Source organism: Gossypium hirsutum, chromosome A08 (genome assembly GCF_007990345.1).
Source record: "Gossypium hirsutum isolate 1008001.06 chromosome A08, Gossypium_hirsutum_v2.1, whole genome shotgun sequence".
NCBI classification, from domain to species: domain Eukaryota; kingdom Viridiplantae; phylum Streptophyta; class Magnoliopsida; order Malvales; family Malvaceae; genus Gossypium; species Gossypium hirsutum.
Genome location: NC_053431.1, coordinates 56193548 through 56205244, shown reverse-complemented (window position 1 = coordinate 56205244; position 11697 = coordinate 56193548). Strand labels below are relative to the sequence as shown.

The 11697-nt window shown below is 39.3% G+C and overlaps 1 non-coding gene across 1 annotated transcript; it reads left to right on the top strand.

Annotated features, from left to right (window-relative positions):
- The first annotated feature begins 11092 nt into the window (after nucleotides 1-11092).
- LOC121205334 (small nucleolar RNA R71) lies at nucleotides 11093-11199 on the top strand. The gene has a single exon (XR_005900415.1). It is a non-coding gene; the product is annotated as a small nucleolar RNA R71 (small nucleolar RNA).
- The last annotated feature ends 498 nt before the right edge of the window (nucleotides 11200-11697 follow it).

Genomic DNA, 11697 nt, shown 5'->3' with positions numbered 1-11697 from the left:
TTCGGTACTACCACCTCCACACCCTCTAATTCCTTGGTTTTCTCCCAATATCCCTCCCTGATTCTCTCCATAAATCACTCCAACATCCTATTCAAACTCTCATGACCAATTCAACCTGAAAGTCTCAGTCCAACTCCACTACCTACCCAGCTCAACAGCAAAATAAATACTCCACAGTGCAACTCAAGACTCGAACCCAAGTCCCCTAGCAGAAGCAACACGCCACCTTGCCACGAGACCACACCCTCTTTTTGTGTCATAAAAAAAAGCACTATTATTTACATGGCCTATATGACAATGTCCAAATTCATTTAAGAGCAACACTAAAAATTTTGCAAAAGCCAAGACCTGGACCTAGGTTTCTCAAACACTCCCAAACATACTGAAATCATTAAGCCAGTAAAGCAAACATGAAATTTGTGTCAGATAATTCCAAATCAAAGACTCTAAATTTTTGGGGCGTTACATGGAGTTCGTCAGGGAACACATTTGTAAATTTCTTTACTACCAGCACTTGGTTGACTTCTCTTCTATACTTGGGTGTGTGCATGATATACGCCAAGTAGGCATCTACGCCCTGAACAATCAATTTTCTTGTGATAACTACAGATATAATCCTATTTGCCACTTTTGACTTTTTCCCAAATAACAATATTTATTTTCCCTTCAAACTTACTAGACACATGCTTCTAAACCAACAGTCAACCATAACGTTATGCCTAGTCAACTAGTCCAATCCCTATATAGCATCGAACTCATAAAAGCTCAACAGAAGCAAATCTGGAAAAATTATGCACTTGCCCATAGCTAAAAGATAATTTCTCATTAACTTGTTCATTATAGTGTTTTACCCCAAAGGATTCGTCCAATATATTGATGTCAAAACATTTCACCTTGAGACTTAGACCCTCTATGACTTTTGTACATATATAAGAAAGAGTAGACCCAGGGCCAATCAATGCATAAATTTCATTACCGTGGAAATAAAATTACCAGTGATGGCTTCAGATAGGTTTGCGTCTTCCTGGCTTTATCATCTAGGCCCATGCTGATGTGCCAAAACTCATTGTATCAATTTTTTTCCTTTGTGACCCTTAGATCGAGCTGGACTTAGTCGCCATTTTTGATCTACTTTCTTCTTGGTATTTTGGTGGGCTTATTACTGATTGTTCTGTAGTGTACCTAGACTTGGTTGGTAAATCTTTTATCATGTCGTCTTTAGACCCACAATTGAAACAAGCCCCAAACTTCTTTCTGCACTCACCTCTATGATTCCTACCATAGAAGTTATAGTCCCTTTTCTCCATTCGGGAATCGCCACAACTTGCCATAGATGTAGTTGGCCTAAGGGATCCCTTACGCTTGTGTGTGATTCCCCCCCTTGAAGTTGGAAAAGGGTGATCCTTTGGCTTTTTAAATATCGAGGGAGGTGGAGGACTTGATCTTCGTCTCTTCATTCTTTCCTTCTTACAATTCCTACTCTTCTCCTTAAGGATTGATTCCGTCTTATAAGTTGTAGCCGTCATTTCAGATAGGGTCTCATACTGAAAGGCTGCCACCAAGGCTTAAGCCGTGTGGTTTTCTCGATTTGGTCTGTTTTGTCCCTTTTTAGCTCGTTTTTGTCTCCTTTTGACCCTTGGTGCTCTCCTGAGTACAAAACATGAAGTAACCGGATTAAGAGCACCAAAATCCACAAATCTAATAGTAAACATCCATAAATATGCTACGTATTTGGGGTAAAAACATGTATTATTTGGCGTTTATCAAATACCCCCACACTTAAGCATTTGCTTGTCCTCAAGCAAAATTCTCACTTACTACTAGAATTGTGACAGCCTTAAAGTGACCCTAGTCGGAAAACGGTTTCGGGACCGCTAAACCGAGTCACCAAATTATTTGAATGTGATATTTATTGTCTAAAATATGTGATTATGAATGTGTGAAAGTTTTAAGCTTCGATTTAGTAAATTGCATGTGAATTTAGTCAATAGGACTTATGTGTGACACTTTTGAAATGTGATAGGTTAATCTATAAGGATCTATTAGTGCATGTAATCAAAGGGGTGGACTTGCATGTCAATTTCCCCCATTTAATTACTAGTGGCCGGCCATGACAAAGGGTGATGGGCAAAACATGTCATAAACATGTTATGTTAGTGATTTATGTTAGGAAAAATAAAATAAGGAGTATGGGTAATAAAATAATGATGGAAAGGTAAATGATGATGAAAAAAATTGTCTCATCCATGTTTCCCCCCCATTGCCGTGACTAAGGTATGTTTGATGTTGTTCCATGAGATTCATGCATATTTTTTATGTTAGTTTGAGTTCTACCTAGCCCATGGTTTAAATCTTGCTATGTGATGAAGATGATACTCGGCCATGGGTGTTGTTTTCTTGGTTGGTGTTTGTTTCATGCTAAATCTAGATGAACAATGGGGGTTGTCATTTAGGTTAAGATCAAAGAAATTAATCTTGTTAAAACTTTGAACTAATAATGCCCATATGTGTGATAGCCGAACATAGACTTTGTTTAAAGTCTTGGTCAAAGGCCGGTTAAGTGTTTTGGAAATGATTAAGCTAGGTGTTTGATCTTTTTGGTTCGGCATAGTACATAAAATGTTGCTAGATGGAGAAAAAAATTCGGCCAGCAAGAGGTGTGCTAAGGCCGAATATAATTTTGTATATTAATGAGTAATGCATGTGTTGAATTGATGGAATGGAGAGGATGTTTTAATAGTGCATATATGTGTATTAGCCAAGTTTTGAACTTGAAACAAAATGGTATTTGGTCAATACAAGTGACCATACTTGGAGAATGTATTAAGTATGCAATCGGCCTCAACATAGACATGCATGTTCGGCCACACGAATGAATGCATAGATTGATGTTGTACATTCGGCTATAGGTAAGCATAATGATGATCCTATCTTGACTTAGACAATCGGCTCAAGGAGAATTTTTTAAGTGCTTAGTTAATTGATATTAGGTTAATGATGTGTGTATTTGGTCATAAAGGTGCACATGAGGAAATGTTTGATTAATTGTACTAAATTGCTCAATGTGATTAAAAATGGCTATGACCATTTTGTATTTGAGCTAAAGGTGGCCATATGACCTATCAAACTCCTTGTCATATTCAGCCATAAGCAAGCATAATGAGACTTTAATAAGTTAAATTTGTTTGGATTAGCTCAAGAGCTTAGAGGACCACAGTTGGATAAGGGAAAGGAAAAAGTGATCGAATAGCCCCCGAAATTGTTCGACCACCTCTAAGGTAAGTTTTCGAGCAATGAGACTTAGTTTATGATTTGATTAAGTCATGATGTTTGAGCATAACAAATATACGGTGATATGATGGTTCTACTTGAATTATATGATGAGTAAGTTAGTCTATACGCATGACGGGTAGCCGTATGTGCATAGAGATCGTGTCATAAAGCAAACTAAACCATGCTGTTTGTATGTGGCTAGTGAGCCGAAAATGGGAGTGCTTAATACGTGACTTGTGTTTGAACTCTAATTATGAAAATGAGATATAAATGTGTCATGATTTATTGATATGTGCATGAATATTCGGATGATAACCGGGCTAAGTCCCGAAGGCATTTGCGCTAGTGACTAGTTCCGGGCTAAGTCCCGAAGGCATTTGTGCGAGTTATTACATCTGGGCTAAGTCCCGAAGGCATTGGTGCGAGTTACTATATCCGGGCTATGTCCCGAAGGCATTGAGCGAGTAGCTATATCCGGTTAAATCCCGAAGGTACTTGGCTTGGGAATGAGCGACCTTGCTGTAATAGTTTCAATTAATATGCTCGTAAAAATCCCAGCAATAAGGTATGTCTCGTATATGCATTGATTTAGTTGATCCCTTACAATTAGTATTCGCTTAGTCGATAAATGAGCTACCGGCCTTTGGCTAAGTTGATCTTTTGTGTATGAATATAAGGGTTGGTAATGTGAAGTAAGTATGATATTGAGAATTTGTGCATATGAAATGATCCGTTTAGCCATATGAATGCTACACTTTAGTTGTGTCTAATTTCATGGCTCAAAACTTACTAAGCATTAAATGCATACTCCGTTTCTTTGAATCTCTGTTTTATAGATTTTGGTTCGTCAGCTATCGGACTCGGGATTATTGAAGTCGAAGTCGCCCACACTATCAAAGCCCCTTTTGGTACACTTTTGGTTGAACTTTGAAATGGCATGTATAGGACTACCCTTTTTGATGTTGGTCATGTACCTTTCGGTATTGTACAAATTTGGATAGCCATGCGAAAATGGCTTATATATATTTTTGAGCATAATGTTATAATCATTTTGTATGTATATGGTTATTGAGAGGTGTGGATGTGCTTGGAAATGATTGGCCATTGGAATGGTTAATCACGATCATACTTTGTGCTATATATGCTAAAGGGTTAGTTGAATCATGGAAACTATGTAATAGGTAAAGTCTACCTTAAAGGCAGATGCTGACAGCAGCAGTGGTGTGAATTTGAAAACTCACTAAAAATAGTAGGAATGGAATTAAATAGTGAATAAATTATGTAATCAAACCTTGATGAATCTACTTCCATATGGAAGAAACGAAATGGTCATATGAGTCGTATTTTTAAGGGATATTTAAGTTTTCGTGGGACAGGGCCAGAGCGATTTCTGGATCCCATGATCTGACTTTGGAAATTCATTATAAATTAACCAAATATAATTAGAAGTCATTCCATATATTTATAGATTCCTTTTTGAGTCTAGTTTCATTAGAAACAAACGGTATAAGTATTGAAGCCCTGTATAAGGAGTTATTTAAGTCGCAATGCAGGAAGGTCAGTGTAGTCGAACCCTGTAACAGGGGAGACTTTAACTAATAAACTGTACTAATTGGCTTGACCAAAAATTCTAGAAAAAAAGTTTTGGATGGATATATGAGTCTAGTTTCAGGGAAAAATTACGGAACTGATTTTAGAGTCTTGGAACTCAAGATATGATTTTTAAGGTGACAGTGACGCAGTTAGCCAGCTGTCTGGAAATTTTTAAAATGGACTGTGAACATACATGAATTATGTCTGTTAGCACCTCGTGGTCGCTTCCGACAACGGTCTCGGGTACGGGGTGTTACAAGAATTCATCCTTTTCAATCACATAATCATTACTAATAATGTTACAAACTATTCCATAGAAATTTATACCATGAGAATTTAACTATAGGGGCATTAAAAGCCTCAAACAATCTAAATCGGATATCTCGATAATAAAATTATAGGTAAGCTCCTTCCTTTAAGTAATTAACTTTAGTCCTAAATATACAAGAGATGACATCCTCACTAAAGATTCACTCAAATCACTCAAAGTGTTTAAGGGTCAAGATTAAGCACTCGATTGTCTAACATGAAAAGTTATTACCATAGGCTTGCATGAAAATCAAATCTCCACCACTTGTAAATGATATGACACACTAATCAAAAGGTCTTTGCATCGTTGTAATGGGGTTTAGGTTACAGGTATGGATACTGGTTGAAGAACAGGGGTTAGAATCAAGATAATTTCAATATGTTACCCCACTATCAAAAACTTAATCACTGAATCACAAACAAATAGCTAGAACTATTTTACATGAGTTCATGACAACTTTAGCTTGCTGAGAATTACACGCACATTTTTTTTAAGAACAAATCAATTTAATAGAACATAGAAATTATACTTCATGATTCAGTAACAAAAAATGGTGAACATAGTGAGGTAACAATATTAAATTTAATCTCGATAAAGGGGTCAAATTAAGTAAGAGGATTTTAACAATAATGGGTTAATGGGTTAATGACGAGGGTTAATCAATGAAAAAGGGTTAGTAGGACCAATGGGGGTTCACTAAGGGTTTAATTATGTGGGAAGGCTTTTTATGGAGTAAGTGGGTTAAATCCTAAGTTCCTTTATCATCTCAGTATATCAAATCATACGTGTGATCTTGACAGGTATAATCAAAGCAAGTTCTAGAATAACAGTTCAATGTTGACCCATTCAAACCACAAAAGAAGTGAGCAAGAAAGAAAGCTATATGCTCAAAAGGCTCAAAAATCTCACCAAAAATTTGGGTTTTTGATGTTATTCCTGTATACTTAAGATTTCAAGATAATACCTCAATTCAGGAAAATAACCTAAAAATTTTAGTTCTCAAATTATCAACTTATCATGCTTGATTCTCTAATGTCCTATAATTAAATAATCATGCATAATTCCCTTGGTCTAATTCATGACATATCAATAATAATTATAGGTCAATCAGAATTCATTTGATCAGGATTATGAGAACATCACTTAAACACAAGACCAAATTCAGGGATTTGAGAATAATGCAAAAAGTTAGATTTCATGTTTACCCCCATACTTAAGATGTACATTACCCTCAATGTACAAAGATAGACTATTCAACATAAAGAAAATCATAAGAGGGAAAGAGGTGAAACTCCCTGTTAGAAGGATGTGGAGCTTAATTCTAAGGATGGAGTGTTTGGGGAAAATGGTAGCGGCCACTGTTTTTAGCTAGATGAAGAAATTAGGTCGTTGAACATGGCACTCATTAGGTATTGATCCCTATTTGTTTCCTCATTCCGTAAAATATTCCTAGCAGCTTTGCTTGGAAGTCTGTAGAATCATGAGGAGCTTAGTAAGAGTTGGTGTGGAAGAGAGCGTAGTGGAATTACTTGTTAGAAAGACCAGAAAAGGGAAAAAAATAAAATTTACTAATATAGATATGTCTTTATAACAAAAAATAAACATAAAAATCAAAATCAAAATAGAAATAAAAATAAAAAAAGATAAGAGGATTTAATGATCCTCGTCGGTAGGGCCCTCAGGTAGTGGTGCTGGAGTGGCATGTGGAAGTTTTGGCACAACTGCTGCATCATGGCCTGCATATTGTCCATCTGTCGGTTCTGTTGCCAATCTCGCCTGTGGATCATCTCGAACTGTGTAGTGTAGTACTACTTGAAGTGGGCGAGTCGGTCAGAAAGATATGCCAATGAAGCAGCCGCAGGAACTGGTCGTTCCCTTGGTGGCGCGGTCGAAGGCTCCTCGTGCTATGGGGGAACATCATCAGGAATGTCCTTAAGATCCTCCTCGTCAATGGCATGCGAGAGATGGTACTGAGGAGGATCGGTCCCACGTCGGCGCTCAATCATCCGCATGTGTAACATAGTTGTGATGCCCTGTGGGGACATCTGACCTATCAGGGTAAGCGCTGATGACTGAGCCACGGTGTTGAGGACGCCGAAGTGTCTGGCAAGGCGCATCACGTAGGGGCCGATGGAGATCACTCCCTTCCTATGCCGCTCGGTTTGATGGCAAATGGCGAAAACAATGAAATATGCCAAGTCGGTCACGTGTGCATTCGCCATGCATCATAAATAGTAGGTGTCGTGGGTGTTGACGACACTTGTGCTCTCTCTCCTCCCAGTCAATGTGTGAGCCAATATGGCATGGAGATAGCGGAGGGAAGGGGGGAGAGTTGAGGCCTTCGAGCGACTGGGGTCGTAGGTGAAAAAAAGTGGTGCCAAAGCCTTCCAGCACAAGGAGGGGGAGATGTGGATATTCGTGGGAGTGCATTCATGTCCTCCTCCTCCATAAACTCATCGGTGTAAAGTCCTAGAGCAACTCCAAACTCTGGGACACTTATCACACGAACTAGACTGCCTAATCAGAAGTGAATGGTGCCTGGGTCATTATTGTTCGTCATCACCACCGTTCCCATGGGTCGGTGGACAGGAGGGTACGGATGGTATCAGCGAGCTGGACTTGCTCTACGGCAGCCCATTCGATTCAGCGACCTATGGTGATGGGTCGTGCGCGGAGTATCTGAAATAGCTCCTCCTGTGAAGCTTGCGAGAATTCAAGGAACGAGTGCCGATCTTCGGCTATATCTCGTACCGAGGAAGAACCCGGTCCCCTACGTCTTTTTAAGGAAGGGACCGCGGCCTTCTTGCCCCTTGATGATGACATAATATACCTGAAAATATATAATCATTGATAGAATCCAACATACATCAATAGTTAAGCAATAGGCCTAAAAAAAGTATATGCAATTTAGTGTTTTAAATATGTCAAATATAGAAAATTCTAAAGTAAATTCTTAACTTGTCTAAAACATATTTGTAATAGTAACAATATCTATATAAAGCATGAAAAATACTAATGTAACAACACAAATTGGAAAAAAACAAGGATAAGAAAGTGAACCAATGGCTGTTGTAAGGTAGTGCACGGGTGTGTGATGGCGAACACGGGCGTGTGACGCGGAGAGAAAACCGTGTGGTGGGAAAATAGAGGGTATAGTGAGGGGGAAATGGGGATTAATGCAAGTGGAGTGACTTTGAGGGTGGTTTGGGGGTTGGGGAAGTGAGAATCTAGGGAATGGTGGCCGGAATAGGGAGTAAAGGTTGGGGGAGGGTGGATTTCGGCTAGGTTTTTGAAAGGAGGAAGAAGATGAACAGTGGTTTGTTTATATAGGGGAGGGGCACACGACTTTGGGCCACGCCTGTGTACTGTGTGGGTAGCCCGTGTTTTTCGAATTTTTTCAAATGTGGTCGTGCCCGGCTACTATCACACGCCCATGTGTCTTCCGCGTGTGTGGCACACGGCCATGTCGTACTGCCGTGCCTAGCATTGTTCGGTTCTCCTACGCCTGTGTGTTATGGTACCACGCCCGTGTATTGTTGTACACGGCTGAACATGCCCGTGTCAAAAAAATAGAATCGAGCCCTGTCCCTGCCACGCCTGTGGTTTTCTATCCCACGCTCGTGTTATTCCTATCAAGTTCACCCACGGCCATGTCGCATGGCCGTGGGGATTTATCGCACCCCGTGTTTTGGGGAAATCATGTCCTGCTTCAACACGGTCGTCTTACATGGCCGTGTCTCTTCCCCTGTTTGGCCACGACTTCAGGCACGCCCGTGTGCCTAGTCGTGTGTGCTGAAAAACTTTGCAATTCAAAGATAAAGTTGATGATTTGAAGTGTTAGAAATTAATTAAAAAAAATCAAAATATGTTAGTGCTCGGGTTGCCTCCCGAGAAGAGCTTATTTATAGTTTATACTCGACTTACCTCTCTGTTGATTTATCATGGGGGTTTGAGGAGTTCATACTCTTCATTCTTGCTGTTAATCTTAAAATAAGGTTTTAATCGGGTGTTGTTTACCTTAAAAGTTCCAAACTTGGGATGACTCACCTCTACCGTACCGAATGGAAAAATATTGAGTACCGTAAGAGGGATTTCCTCATTCAGTGTGGTAGTGATAATGTGAGGATCGATGGCATCTAGTAAGACTTTATCGCCTACCTTAAGTTGATTAAGAGAGGTATCGGGCTTGTTTTGGCGTAGTTTCGGTTTATCATGTGTTCTCGATTTGTGTTCTCGCCATTCGTCTAGCTCCTCTATCCGTAGCCTTCGTTCTTCATGGACGTCTTTATTCTTTTCATGATAGTAGCGCACTGTCTTTGTTGTCTTGGTTTGAGAGGGTTCCTGCAAGGACGATTGAATATTAGTTTTATCATCGATAGGTTTTATAGCATTATCCTGAGTCTTAGGGGTTTTGACTGAGTCGCGTACTTTGAGCGTTACTGTGTCGTCACCTGTACGAAGTGTTAGCTCCCCTGTGCCTACATTAATAATGGTTCTGGTAGTTTCTAAAAAGGGCCGTCCTAAAATTAAAGGTACCTCGTTATCCTCATCCATATCTAAGACGACAAAGCCTACTAGGTAAATAAGTTTATCAATTTTAACGAGAACATCTTCAATAATACCATTAGGAAATCGAACTGTTTTGTCAGCCAATTGTATGCTCATCCTAGTCTGTTTGGGTTTACCGAGACCTAGTCGTTTAAACATTTTATACGGCATAACATTTGTACTTGCCCCTAGATCAGCTAAAGCATTATTCACAGATAAACTACCAATTAAGCAAGAAATTGTAAAACTCCCTGGATCTTTCAATTTGTTAGGTAGCTTATTCTTCAGAATAGCTGAGTAGACTGCATTGAGTTCCACATGCGATGTAGCGTCTAATTTCCTTTTATTAGCCAGAAGTTCCTTTAAGAATTTTGCTGAGTTGGGCATCTGCGAAAGAACTTCAATAAAGGGTAAGTTAATATGTAATCTCTTTAAGAGTTTGACAAACTTACTGAATTGTTCTTCTGTTCTGTCTTTCATCATCACTTTAGGATATGGCACACGAGGTTCATAATTCGTACTTACTTGTTTAGGATCATCATCATTTACCTCTTCTCGACCTTTGTTCATCGCGTTGTCTTGTTGTAATTTTGGCTCAGGTGCAATGAATCCTTCCTTATCTTGGGCACTAATTGCATTGAGGTGTTCCCTCGAATTAGGTTCCGTATTACTTGGTAAGCTACCTTGTGGTCACTCAGAGATTAGTTTGGATAGCTGGCCTATCTAAGTTTCGAGTCCTTGGATCAGTGCTTGTTGATTCTTAAGTGTTGTCTCAGTATTTTGGAAATGGGTTTCTGACACCGAGATGAATTTTGAAAGCATCCCTTCAAGGTTCTGTTTCTTCTCTTGTTGATAAGGTGACTGTTGAAAACCTTGAGGATTTTGTGGCTTTTGATTCCCTTGACCTCCCCAGGAAAAATTTGGGTGGTTCCTCCAACCTGCATTATAGGTATTACTGTATGGGTTATTTTGAGATCGAAAGTTATTGTTACCCATATAGTTGACTTGTTCTTCTTCAGTTGTAGGATTGAAGGATTGGTATTCTGTATGCACACCTCCTCCGCTTGAGTCACGGTCATTATTGGATGTACCTGCGTAGAACCAAGAAAACTATCAATCTTTTTATTGAGAAGTTCTGCCTGATTAGAGAGCATGGTGACTGAATTGATGTTATAAACGCCGGTTGTTTTTGTTGGCTTACTCCTCATGACTTGCCACTGATAGTTGTTCAGTGACATCTCCTCTATGAATTCGTAGGCATCTTCTGGTGTTTTATTGTTTATGGTTCTGCTAACAGCTACCTCAATCATTTGTCTTGTCGAGGGATTCATACCATTGTAGAACGTTTGAACCTGCAGCCATAAAGGTAACCCATGGTGAAGGCACCTTCTCAGTAGATCCTTGTATCTCTCCCATGCATCGTGGAGTGTTTCTAAGTCCATCTGCACAAAATAAGAGATATCATTGCGTAATTTAGTTGTTTTAGCTGGCAAAAAATATTTTAGTAAAAATTTCTCGATCATTTGCTCCCAAGTAGTGATGACCCTCGTGGTAACGAGCTTAACCACTGTTTAGCTTTGCTTCTCAGTGAGAAGGGAAATAACCGAAGACAGATGGCATCATCAGAAACGCCATTGATTTTGAATGTATTGCAAAATTCCAAGAAATTTACTAAGTGAGTGTTGGGATCCTCATCTTGCAAACCATCAAACTAAACAAACTACTGTATCATCTGAATAGTGTTAGGTTTTAATTCAAAATTATTCGCAGCAATAGCAGGTCTAACTATACTTGATTCAGTTCCTGTTAAAGAGGGTTTAGCATAGTCATACATAGTACGTGGAGCAGGATTTTGATTAGCTGCAATTGCAGGAGGCAGCTGATTGTCTTGGTTTTCAGCCATCTCGTCGGTTGGAGGTTGAGTATTGTCTTCTTGTTCGTTTTCTGTGTATCGTAAACTACGCCTTATTTCT